The sequence below is a fragment of the Thalassophryne amazonica genome, chromosome 5 (genome assembly GCF_902500255.1).
Source record: "Thalassophryne amazonica chromosome 5, fThaAma1.1, whole genome shotgun sequence".
In the NCBI taxonomy this organism is placed as follows: domain Eukaryota; kingdom Metazoa; phylum Chordata; class Actinopteri; order Batrachoidiformes; family Batrachoididae; genus Thalassophryne; species Thalassophryne amazonica.
Genome location: NC_047107.1, coordinates 111,355,705 through 111,368,057, shown reverse-complemented (window position 1 = coordinate 111,368,057; position 12,353 = coordinate 111,355,705). Strand labels below are relative to the sequence as shown.

Here is a 12,353-nt window from a genome sequence, read left to right as displayed (position 1 = left end):
ATGGACAGCATGTATATAAGTGGACATTTACATGACAATTTATATGACAATATTGCGATACAATAATTTGTCCATATTGTACAGCCCTACTGTCAACTAGCTGAAAACTTTGAATATTAATTTACATATACATTAAAAAAAATGCTTAAAGTGGCAGGGCTGTAAGCTGAAAGGGCAAAAAAAAAAAAAAAAAAACTGTTTAAAAGGCGAGGAGGCTGGGGATCTGCCCCCCCAGAAGCTGAAAGGTTTTAGACCATGCTCATGTTCCCAAGAACCACTTTACTGAAAAAGTCTGAAGGACCTAAAATGACATGATGAGATGCTGAAGAGCTTCACTCATTCATGTCTGCGACACATACATAATAACATCTACATATTACATCCCCTTTTCTGGCAATGGAGGCACTCAGCTCATGCTAACTTTAGTTAGTTTAGTTTTTATGCTAACGTAAGCCCATTAGTAACACATTATGTGACACCTGTTAGCATCATGTTACGTGGTACCAGTTAGCATCACACTATGTAATGCTTGCCACTTTTTGTGCCAACATTAGCTTTTTAGTATTGCTATGTGACTAGTGGTTTTCAAGACGTATAAAAGATTAAATTCATTGTCCTCAGCTAACTCAAGTATGTAGTTTTTTAAAGCAAATGAATCCCATCACTCACAATAGGGGCTCAGGCCACATTAGGTACAATGTTAAGGCTTTGGACATCACACCTAACACCAAGCTAGCACCGAGGCAGTTATACAACATTCAATGGTGGGCACACTTCCGATAATAGATAATTATCGAAGATAATGTTTTCATTATCGGATTATCTTTTTAGATAAATTTAAAAACCATCACCGGAGTAATTATCTTCCGATGAATTACCGTCCGATAACTGTTAGACCGATAACGTACTAAACTAAGATGAACAGTGAAAAACATTTTTAAAACTGTTAAAGCTGTTGAGACCTGCCTGTTAAAAGTTTCCTAATAGGCATGTTGTTCTACTCTCTGCAAACAGAAACCACTCTATCCTCTGTAAGCAAAGGAGAACTGGTGACCAAAAAAAAAGTCATTTCCTTTAACACCATACTAATATAATCGCAATGTCACCAAGTCATCCAGAGGCATACATGTTTAACTTATGGTTCAAATTTTAACCACTCATTTTAGACAAGTTATTTAAAATTATTGTCATGTCTGAAGTTTATAAAGTGAAAATATCAGATATATGTTTTCGTTTTAAAGTAATGTGCTAATTTTTAAGGTTTTGTGAGCACATGCTATGCCAGGCAGCAATGCATATGGGTTAGCATAAGGTAATCTCAGACGTTCACGACAAGACAAATGCATTTCAGACACTCTGTTCAGGGTCCACAGATAACAGCATTAACCTCTAGTGCCTAAAACTCTCGTGAATATATTCTTTGGGTTTATAGACGTTAGTGTATTTGCGTTTGTTAAATTCCACGCATCTTAAATGTAGCAGACACGGATTATCTGGAATTTTGTTTGACATTTTTTTCAAGGCCGCTACTGCCATCTACTGGCCAGGGGTGTTCATGGCAGTATTAAACGTCTGGGTACATGGCTGCTCTCAAGTGTTGGTATTGTCCATTGTCCAGGCGCTTTTTGTGTGCATATATTTGTTAACTTTGTATTCTAAAACTACGGTTAGAAGTAATTCCGACTCCTTATCGGTCCCACATGAACGAGGTTGGCGCCAGGTTTTTAGTTTTTGTGGAAGTGATGACAAGAGAATAAGGCTCCTGATTGGATAGAATTTAATCAGTACCGCCACCCAAAGGTTTGGCAGACTAATTACAGCACATTTATACGGTTCGATGTGGATGGATTTTTTTTTTAAACGACGTAGTGTGGATGAAGTTTTTTCCCCAAACTGAAAGGGTAAGATATTCAGTTTTACAAATACCCGACAACGTGTGTACATGGCCTTATGTCTGTGAAAGGCACTATATAAATAAATTTACTTACTTACTTACTAATAATGAGTGCACGTTTTACAACATCACAAAAGTTTTAAAACATGCAATTGCGATGACACTTCCAGGGCTCCATAAAAATGCCTGTTTTTACAAATAAAAATGGAATATTTTACAAAAGCACATTTATCTTTAAACCAACACACGACACACGTCACATTAACGTGTTGGTTTACATAATGGATTACTGAACCAATCACTGTTTAGCACTTTTACCCAGAATGCTTTGCGGTCTGTGTTTGTTACAAAACCTCAGAATTAGTGCCTTATTCAACATTAAAAGATATATGTTATATTTTAACTTTGTACAATATGACAGAATTGACATTCATTGAGTTATTTCTAGCAGTAATTTCAAAAAACCATAAGTTAGTATGACTTTATTTTTCAAGACCTCCGCCTGACCGGAGTGTTGAAATTGATAAGAAGCTGGTCTTATGGCTGTTCTCGGTGCGTCTCTGTTGTGGGTGCGTTGTTGTAAACAAGTGCTTCTAGCAGGGGCAGAATGTTGAAAGAAAAATGATTATGATTAGTAAAGAGTTTTCATGGGTGCTCTCAGGATTTGTCTGTGCTGCTTCCTGCAGGGGGCAGCATGGTCAAACATTCTTGCTTATTCTTTAGGTCTTTTACTGCTTTTGATGCTTTCAAAAGCGATCGTGTTAAAAATCAATTTCAGCTCTTTAGTAACTGCAAATATCCCATAGACAACACCGTCAGTTATCGGTTATCTGTAACTTCTGATACATTTTTGGGTGGTTTATCGGTTTATCTTTATCAAAGATAACTTTTCAGTTATATTATCTGTTATCGAAGTTCATTTTTTGGTTATCTGTGCCCACCACTGACAACATATTGTATAAAGACTGTAACTTACAAAAATAATGAAACACTGCTGCAACACAATGGTAGCACTTACCAATAATGAACTGCAAATGGATTAAGTATAACTTAATAGAATAGAATAGAACAGAATAGATGTTTATTGTCATTGTATTTCTGCAATGAAATTGTGGTGGCACTTTCCAAATAGCTATACATAAAAAACAACACAACAGCAAGACCTTCTTAAAATACCAAAAAAAGTGCTTAATAAATTATTAAGGTGCCAAATGCTTAGTGAGGCAGGATTTAAGTTTTAGACATGTATACAGACTATATTATTTACTGCACATTTTGATATTCATTACTGAATGTCTGTGTTTGCAGAGGTGGTGGCCAAGTGGTTAATGTGCTTGGTTTCAGCGCAGAAGGGAAGCCGAAGGGACTTACTTTACTGAATGTTTGTGTTTGTGGGTGGGGGCGGGGTGGGGTGATGGAGGCTACAGTCTGTGTCCTTATAGTAGTCTGTGTCTGACGCCAGAGGAACAAACAGGGAATGTCACAGGTGCTGTTATGGCCCAAGCAGAGGGTCACCCCTTTGAGTCTGGTCTGCTTGAGGTTTCTTCCTCTGAGGAAGAAACCTCAAGCAGTTTTTACTCACCACTGTTGCCTGTGCTTGCTCTGGGGGTTGGAAAGGTTAGACCTTACTTGTGTAACGTGCCATGAGGCAACTCTGTTGTGATTTGGTGCTATATAAATGCAAATAAATTGAAATTGCTGTTATCCTTGCAGATGCTTTCCTCTGCAAGAATTCAATTTACACAGAGTCTAAGTGCGGGAAATCGGCTCCTCCTGTGCTAGTTGGACCTTGGAGGATGTTTCTCAATATTTTCCAATTAATTACTCTAAGGAAAAACTAATAATCACAATAAAGTAAATTTTATTAATCAACTCATATTTTGTCATTGCTGTGATAATTAGCTATTGTTATTTGGGAGATTTTATACACTTTATTGATTTAGTATTTTTAGTTGGGGGAATTCTGGCTAGAGTGGATTGGATTTATCAAGAGGGGAGTGGATTTATCAATGTCCATGCAATGTACAGACCCTGTGCTAACTGTAGCTTCTAAATATGAAATTCATATTTTGATGTGGATACACATTTCTGAACTACCCAGCAGATGCCAGTGTTCAGCAGATGGCAGTACAGCAGATGGCAGTACAGCATGTGACGCTTTCTTCATCATGTGGACTCTAGAGCAAGGTTCATAACATGGGCGTTGCAAGAGTTTTCAAACACTGCAGTGCATGTTTTTTCGAGTTAGTTACACTGTTCTGCAGTACCAATGAAATGGTTTGGCATCATCTCCAGCCCAAAGGTTGCATTCATTCTTTAATTCTAGTTTTACTTTCCCTTCCTGTTGTGCATTTTGTCTCATATTTGTCCATGTAGGGGGGCATCATGTTTCTCCCTGCAGTTGCTAGCATAAGTTGTTAGTTGATAGCAGTGTGCACAACGTGCGCACTGTTTGAACATGTGGCAGTCGAGCTACAAGCAAGTGCCACTGTTGTTTGTAATGGTTACATAATCCAATCAGCATCCATTAACCATCCACCAGGTGGCAGACACGTCTATGGGATTACAATGGCAAAGTAAAGTTGCTTTTGGGATTGATCTGGTGTGTCAAAAAGTTCACCATGAATTAATTACTTCATCCTAATTATGCAGGCTTCTAAATTTGGTGAATTACAAGATGGTAGCATTTACTGTTGAGTTACTGTCTACACAGTCTAGTTGGAATAGACTGGCCCAACCACTTACATGCAATTTTGGTGTCCAAGCCAATTTTCTGTTCTCAGAACAAAGAATAATTTTATAATTCAGAAAGCTGTATTTAATTATTATTTATTTATGTATTTATTTTACCTTGGCAGAGGTATGACGTCTAAACATTGCTCTTTTACTGTCAATTGTGATTTCTTAAAACAACAAAGTAAAGAAACAGGCTCAAATTATTCCCATGAAACTTGACTGTGATACTCCAAAATCAGTGTGGCAGAGAAATTAGCAAGGATGCTCTACAGGGTGCCACACAACAGACAAAGCTCAGCAAAACACAAGCCTGATTCACCAGTTCCAATTACAACAAACAGAATGAAACAACACAATAGCACACTTACCAAAGAAAAGATCCTTCTTGTTTTGACAGTCAGAGGTGTAAAAGAATGATCTGAGTCAACAAATGTCATGCACGGGGCCATAATGCGTTCTGACACACAAGCACGGTTACAGGCACGAATGCAAAACATGCGAGTTTTCAAGAGCCAGCCAAGCTTGGTATCACACAATGCATCATAAACCATTACGGTTTAAAGACAGGTGCAAGCCACATTGCACATCACTGTCACACGCAGCCTGATATCCATAATGGATGGTGCTGTGATATCAAAGGGGCAGACCGCACAAAAACACATGGGGTTGGATGTTCCAATCCATAGCAATACAGACCTATTAGATAAGTGGGTTGAGCAATGTTAGCAAACAGACATGCCCTACTATAAAAGAAGCAGAGGACTAGGACAAGTAGAAAAAAAAGAGAAAACACAAAGGAGAAGACAAAAGAAAAAGTCAGATTAAAGTATTAAAAGGCAACATATGAGTCAACTTTATGTATCAAATTTGTGCAAGTGTCAAGGTGCCAAAACTGTTGATCTACTGGGATTTTCACATTCAACCATGTTGGATATTATGTTTCATGGCTAATTTGTCTGTGATATAAATCATAGTATAACTTGCTAATAACTCGATGACCTGCTATAATACCCTCAAATTTCGTTATAATGATAATACCCTCAAATTTCCTTATAATGATAGTAATACTAATAATAATGATAAAAATAATAATATCCAGCAACCATATCTAGGGTACACCAAGAAAAATGTGATAAACAATAAACATTCAGTGAGTGAAGAATTCAGAGAAGAATGGCCAGAGGAGTTCCAGCTGATAACAAAGCAACAGTACTTCAAATAACCACTCATTTCAAATAGCCTGGTACAGTGTCTTTGTGGTTGGCACAGTTACCACATGGTGAGAAGGATCTGGGGACAAAATATGGTGTAAACAACATAAAATTGTTCTGGGGACAAAACATGGTGTAAACAACATGAAATTGTTGATCTATTCTGCTTTGTATCAGCAATTCAGGCTGCTGGTGGTTTAAAGTTGTGGCAACTACAAAGTCCTCATGGCATCACTTGCAGGTGAAGGAAGATGGTGTCTTGGGTTGATTCCTGTATGGGATGGTGGACTCGGAGATGACTGAAGCCTAGTCTTGATGCGTGCTGTTTCTGATAGATGCTGCACGTCATGGTTGCTGCGGGAAGCTTCTGCCGGTCAGGATCTTGCTCTCTCTCCTTCCTCTTTCTCCTCTTCTGCTCTGTTTTTGTCCACATATTTTCAAAGACTTCCACTACCATAAGCAACTGCATAATGCTATGTCATCAAATGGAAACTTTGTGAAGAATGTTTCAAGCATCTTGTTGAATATATGCAAAGAATAAATAGGGCAGTTAAGGTAGTTCTTAAGGCAAATGGTAGACCAACCCGATACTAGCAAGATGCAGCTAATAAACTAGTCAGTGATGGCAACAGTAAGTTCTTTCAGCTTCTCCCTTCTTCACTTGGCATCACCACGTAGATCCGATACGAATCTGCATGTTGATTGGACACAAGATTTATTGCAATAAGTGCTTATATTCAAGCTCCCACAAACTTTTGTTTTCAAGGTAATTACACAATAACTTGCCAAGCTAGTCATCTTAGGAAGCTGATGACCTTGGCATGGCATGAATGTGAAATCACACTGAAACTGAATGCCATTCATTTAAAAGAATAATTTAAAAATTTAGCAGTACCACTTTGAACTCACTCATGTACAAGTCACTGTGGTTCTGAAAATTTAAAACAAGTCCTTTTTTAAACACCAGAATGTTATACAAGAAAGTATTTTACATCATCAATGATGACAACAACAACAACAACAACAACAACAGGATATAAAAAAACGATCAGTTTACATACACTATTGAGGGTATGTGCATCATGGTAGGATATTTGTGTGCCTGTGTGTGCGCATTCTAAGAGAGTTCATTTTGTACTGCTGAACCTGGTGAGATTCCCTTTGAAACACACAATTCCTCTGATGTTTGTTGTGTGTGCTCATGTATTTCTCTCGAGCTGAGTGTGACCTGATCCCACTCTTCCTTCACACTTCCCCAAAAAAGACAGAAATGGGTAAACTGCATAACAAATTTTTTTTGTTGTTTTTTTTTAAATGCAGGTTGTCTTAATTTAATTGGAAATCCAAATGACACATACTGTATAATACAAGCATTAAATAAGCACATAATTAACAAGCCTCAATCTGAGACACGTACAAGCTACATCTGACTGACTACACAGACAACTGTCAGCTTGACGCGGAACACACAAATCAAATATAACAGGGACAATGTTCAAGGATACAGGCTACTTTAAGTTGTAATGCTGCGTTTTATACATAACGACGACAAGTCACAAATGCCGTGAAGTACACATTCTTGGCCGCTGATCACGAATGTGATGATTCGGGGCAGAGATGTCAGGTGTCCTCAGGAACTGCTGCAACCTGTTACCACACGTTACGATTAATGGCACGTGTTGCTGGAGAATTATCAGGAACCATTACGCACGGTCAAGAATAGTGTTCCGTGTTGTTGCGCGCTATGTGCGCTTTTGCGCGTAACAAACGCATCGTTAAGTTCTGTCACGTTGTGAACGAGGTGAATTGTCTCCACACACCCATATTCATCCAACCGAATTCAGATCACTCCAGTTTTTCAGAAGAACTTTGTGACTGCATGCGTAGTTGGGCTCTGTGCCATGGAGTGGTGCAGAGAGGAGGAGGAGGAGGAGGACAGAGCCAGGTGTGTGGCTTCATGCGGCTCTCGTCTCACGCATTTTCCCAAACATCAGGCACATGCAGCAGGTGGAACAGCTGCAGGAGCGCGCTGAAGAGCAATGAAATTAGACTTTTAGCCGACTTGGTGTCAGCAATCAAACTGAATGCGGTGCAGCAGGGTTTAATTGTGCGCATTCTTCTTCCTCCGCCGGACTGGAGGAGGTGCAGAGATGTCTGGCTGCACATGAGGCTCCTCTCCTCTGGTTCCTCTGGCTCAGACTCGTTCTCCCGCTCATTGGTTACAACAGCATCCTGAGGAGCTTCAGCAGGAACTGTGGAACGACATTTGGAGCCGAGTTTAATTGTGCGCATGTGACAGAAAACTGATTTGTCATGGCACGCAGTGAAATGTGACGCCGCGTTACAAGTCATGTCAAAACTTGACAGTTTCCCGTGTCACTTCGTAATAACACGTGACAGTTTGGGCTCCAAGAACCATCACAGAAACCACTACGAACGTTGTCACGTTCTATTAAGGATCAATACTCATCAAGATGGATCAATACGCTCAGTTGCGACCTCCATGACGTGAGACAAAATGAGGGTGGTGTGTGACATTCGTGGAAGATTTTTTGACAGGCAAAAACATGCTCCACGAATATCAAGAATATCACTCACCAACATGCACTATTAAGAAACCTATTCAGATGCGTTAAGTCACGTTAAGAATGTCAGGAATGTGTCACAAATGACAGAAAAATGACATTCGTAACGCGTCTTGGTTATATGTAAACGCACCTTAACTAATCCCCAAATCACAAACAATTCACATCAAACAGCCAAGTCTGAGGTAACAATTTTTTTTAGTGAGAACCTTAAAACAATGAGTTAATCCTCTGGGGCCGACGCCATCGTATACAACAGCTAAGACCAAGCTTTACTAAATTATAAATAACTTTTTAATGATATGAGAAAGAAACTCACTTTTTTTTTTTTTTGCTGAAAAGTTAACTTCATGGACTTTCGAGCCAGCCATCGGCCATCTTTGTACTCCTCATAGAAGCTGTGTGATGACGTGCACAATGTGAGTGTCCAATCGGAATTGGTTCACCGTCACATGGTTTTCCAAAATCCAATCGTAGGGCAGATTTACCTCACGTGAAAAGCCAAAGATTGTTTTCAGGAGTGATATGTTACTAGTTGGCCCGTTTGAATAGCCCCCTGGGTGCTCCAATGAGTACATACTATTAGTACATACTCAGTGCGCCCTGCGCCATTATGCACAGTGATCAGTGAAAGCAGGAGCAGACGGAGAGCCTCTGATGACAGTCTCACATGCTCAAACAAAGAGTGTGTAACTATCAGGATTGCTCCACTAGTTTGCATGTGAATGTTACTGAATAACTCTGTTGCTTTCTCTGATGCTTTACGCAAAATTTTAAAACACATAGACCATTTTGTATATATGTGCATTTGTGTTTATTGTTTGAACCTTTTTGTTGTACATTCTTTCACACAAGACCTCAAGTTACCTTTATAAAGTGTCAAAACAGTTGTTTATTATAGTTTGCTGTGTGTTTTGAATAAATGTGTGTGGAAAATTATTTTTCGCTTTATTTTTTTCTTTGCCTATTTTTGATTGTAAACCTTTATTACACTTATAAAACACAACAAAAACATATATATTCTGAAAGCACAGGTTGTCCTGAAAAAAAGAGACATAAAACCTGATTGTGGGATGCAGGGAGAGCTGTTAACAGCAATAATAAAACATTTATGCCAGGTGAGTGAATTGTCCAAAAAATGCCCTCGGACCCCAGAGGGTTAATAAATTGATGTATCAAGGAAACTGCAGCAGTTAGAGATGCAGTGTCGAGCTGTTAGCACATTGTCTACACTGAGAAAAACAACAGTTCATTTGTAAAACACAGGTCACACATACACCAGCTTCCAGTTTTGTGGAACGCTGCAATTTGAAAGTGCCACAGTAAGAAACCACAGAGATTTCTCGTTCACTGATATAAGCTCCATCAACAATCTTTACATCATTCCACAAGATTCGCTCAGTGAGTTTCACGCAGCTAAAACCTGGGTGTCATGGCCAAATCAGCATGGGGACATTATGATTGTGACATTATGATGTTTGAGTGTTTTGTCATTAGTTTTTTGAGCAAAATGAGACAGCCTCTTACATATAAGAGGTGAACCCAAATGCAACACAGAGACTCCAAATATAAAGGACAAGGAGAAAATTTATTGAAAAGTGCTGTGGCAGCAGACAAGTGCAGATGGAAAAGAAGGATGGTGGTCAGCAAGGGAAAGTAGAGCAGGGGGAGAAGGCTGAGAAGGGAGCTGCAGAGCAAACGGCAGACTGAGGAATTAACAGGGAAGCACGTTCAGAAGGGATCGAAAGGAAACTGAAGACTGGCGTAATCATGAAGCGAGGCTTGGCAGGCAATGAGTCATGCAGGCAAGGAAACAAAGGTGTAGTGATCCACACGGACACAGACAACAATTTGACAAAGAGTGGACAAAAAGCCAAAGTAGACATGATACAAGGCTGATAAGTCAATGTATGTAGACATCTTGGTAATCAAGCAGCTGTGACGAATTGAAGAGCACCACACCCATGCCCAGAGACAAATAAACAGAAAGAGAGAGAGATGGGGGAAAACAAAAGACACAGGAAAAAGGAGGAAATGACACCAGAAACATGCAGAATAAACAACACTCAAAGCCAAAACCATTACACAGCGTTGTTCTGAGAAAACCTTTTTATTTTTTGCCCTGGTGTTAATTAATTTTAATGCCTTTTTTTATACATAAGATGTATAAAAAAGGCATTTTTCCCATCAACTGCTGACTAGTTTTTATGATAATCAACAAAATTATCATCAACTGTCCCCGCTCTTTTAAAGTGTATATCAGGGTCAAAACACGATGGCTGGGAGTCCATTAAGTGTTGGGGAGGGGAGATACCTTTCCTGACTTTTGCTGAGTGGTATGCCTGCTCAGAAGGACTCGACACAGCCAGGCTACAGCAATCAGATGGGGTGCGGCTTGTTGTGCCTGGCACTTCAATTCTATTTTATTTTAAAATATTATTTATTTAAATACAGTTACAATATATGAAATAAATAATACTTAATTATTTAACATTGGACACCTTGTTTTCATTCAGGACCATGGGAAAATGTTACTAGGTTTCATTGTTCATTAAGTTTTTAATAAATGGAAAGCAAATTCATATTTGTCTCCTTGCTTTTTTTTTTTTTTGGAATGATTTAAATAATTAGCCAATCAGTTTCAAAAAAACAAAACAAAACTGTGATCTAGGCCAAACTATGGGTTTGGTGATCCTCTGCACCAATGCAGTCAACCTATAAAACAAGAAAAAAAGAAGCAATACTTATCACTGATACAAAATATTCCTGATTCACAAGTTGGTAATTTAGTTAACATGTAGTAATATGATTGACTAAAAAAGAGGAGCCTCATTAATTTTCAAAAGTATTAAGTTTTGAGTTAACAGACAACAAACTGAACCATGTTGATTGTGCATATTTGATGACACACAAATGATTTATATCCATAGATGAGCTTCCTGCTTCCTGAGTCATAAACAGAATAATATGGCAGGCATGTCAGCTACACCCCAGCTTATCACCCAACACCAATTTCTGGGTCTGCTTAAAATAGCCCAGAATTCTTGGGGAGGGGCATCTGAAGAATTCCCCTTTGCCACCATGGCAGATGTTTGCTAATAGTCTGGGTCAAAGGGGATAAAAACAGAGCCAAGGTCAAAATGTTTAACCCCTTTCTCAATTACACAAGTCCTAGTTATTTGCAACTTTATGTGCTGGACAGATATCAAAGTACAATTCCAAGGGAAGGAATGCCATTTGGGGATGTCATCAGTGGATGTTTAAGAAAATATTGCTCATCAAAAGAGATAAGACTAAAAAGATGGAAAATGTTTGGTTCATTCCACAAATGCAAACAGGTTGGACTCAACTACTCTTAAGGAGTAAACATGTTTAATTAAAAGGGAAAACAGGCTCACACTCCATGCTGAAGTTGAGGCTGCACCTCACTACAAACATTCTTGCGATCTTGTAAGACTTTTCCTCAAGGATGAACTTACTTCAGCACAAGCCCTCAGCTCTAAAAATAGGCAAGTAATAAATACATCTACACATGGCAGTATTTCTAAGTGCACCTCAGCAGATGAGATGCAGCAGTCCCTCACTTCAAAGCCTTACTGCCAAATCCTGTTGGGAAAGTGTAGTGACACGGACCCACAACAGGGGGCGCAAATGAACGGTCAATAGATGAGCCAAAAGGTAACAATTTAATGTTGTGAATTGTGCACAACGAACATACAGACAATCTCAGAATATCATTACAGTCAATCCACAAAGGTGACGTGTGGGCAGGCTCGAGGATAGAAGACGTCCGTCCTGAGAAGAGCCGGAACCACACGATTTCCGCCAGCCACAGAACCTGGTGAATACTGGAGCCGCCAAGTCCCGAATTCCCAGGTGATCACCGTCCCCGACTGTCGGATCTGGTACTGCTGGCAAAGAACAAAG

The 12,353-nt window shown here is 39.2% G+C and overlaps 1 protein-coding gene across 12 annotated transcripts in view; it reads right to left on the bottom strand.

Annotated features, from left to right (window-relative positions):
* Positions 1–12,353, bottom strand: part of arvcfb (ARVCF delta catenin family member b) — an 865,966-nt gene that overhangs the window by 426,413 nt on the left and 427,200 nt on the right. The window contains exon 1 of one of the 12 annotated variants that reach the window (XM_034171102.1): positions 5,327–5,396. The exons of the other annotated variants lie outside the window; for them this stretch is intronic. The gene's annotated coding sequence lies outside the window, so the exon portion shown is untranslated. Of the gene's footprint in view, positions 1–5,326; positions 5,397–12,353 lie in introns of those variants that run through there. 12 annotated transcript variants of the gene reach the window in all.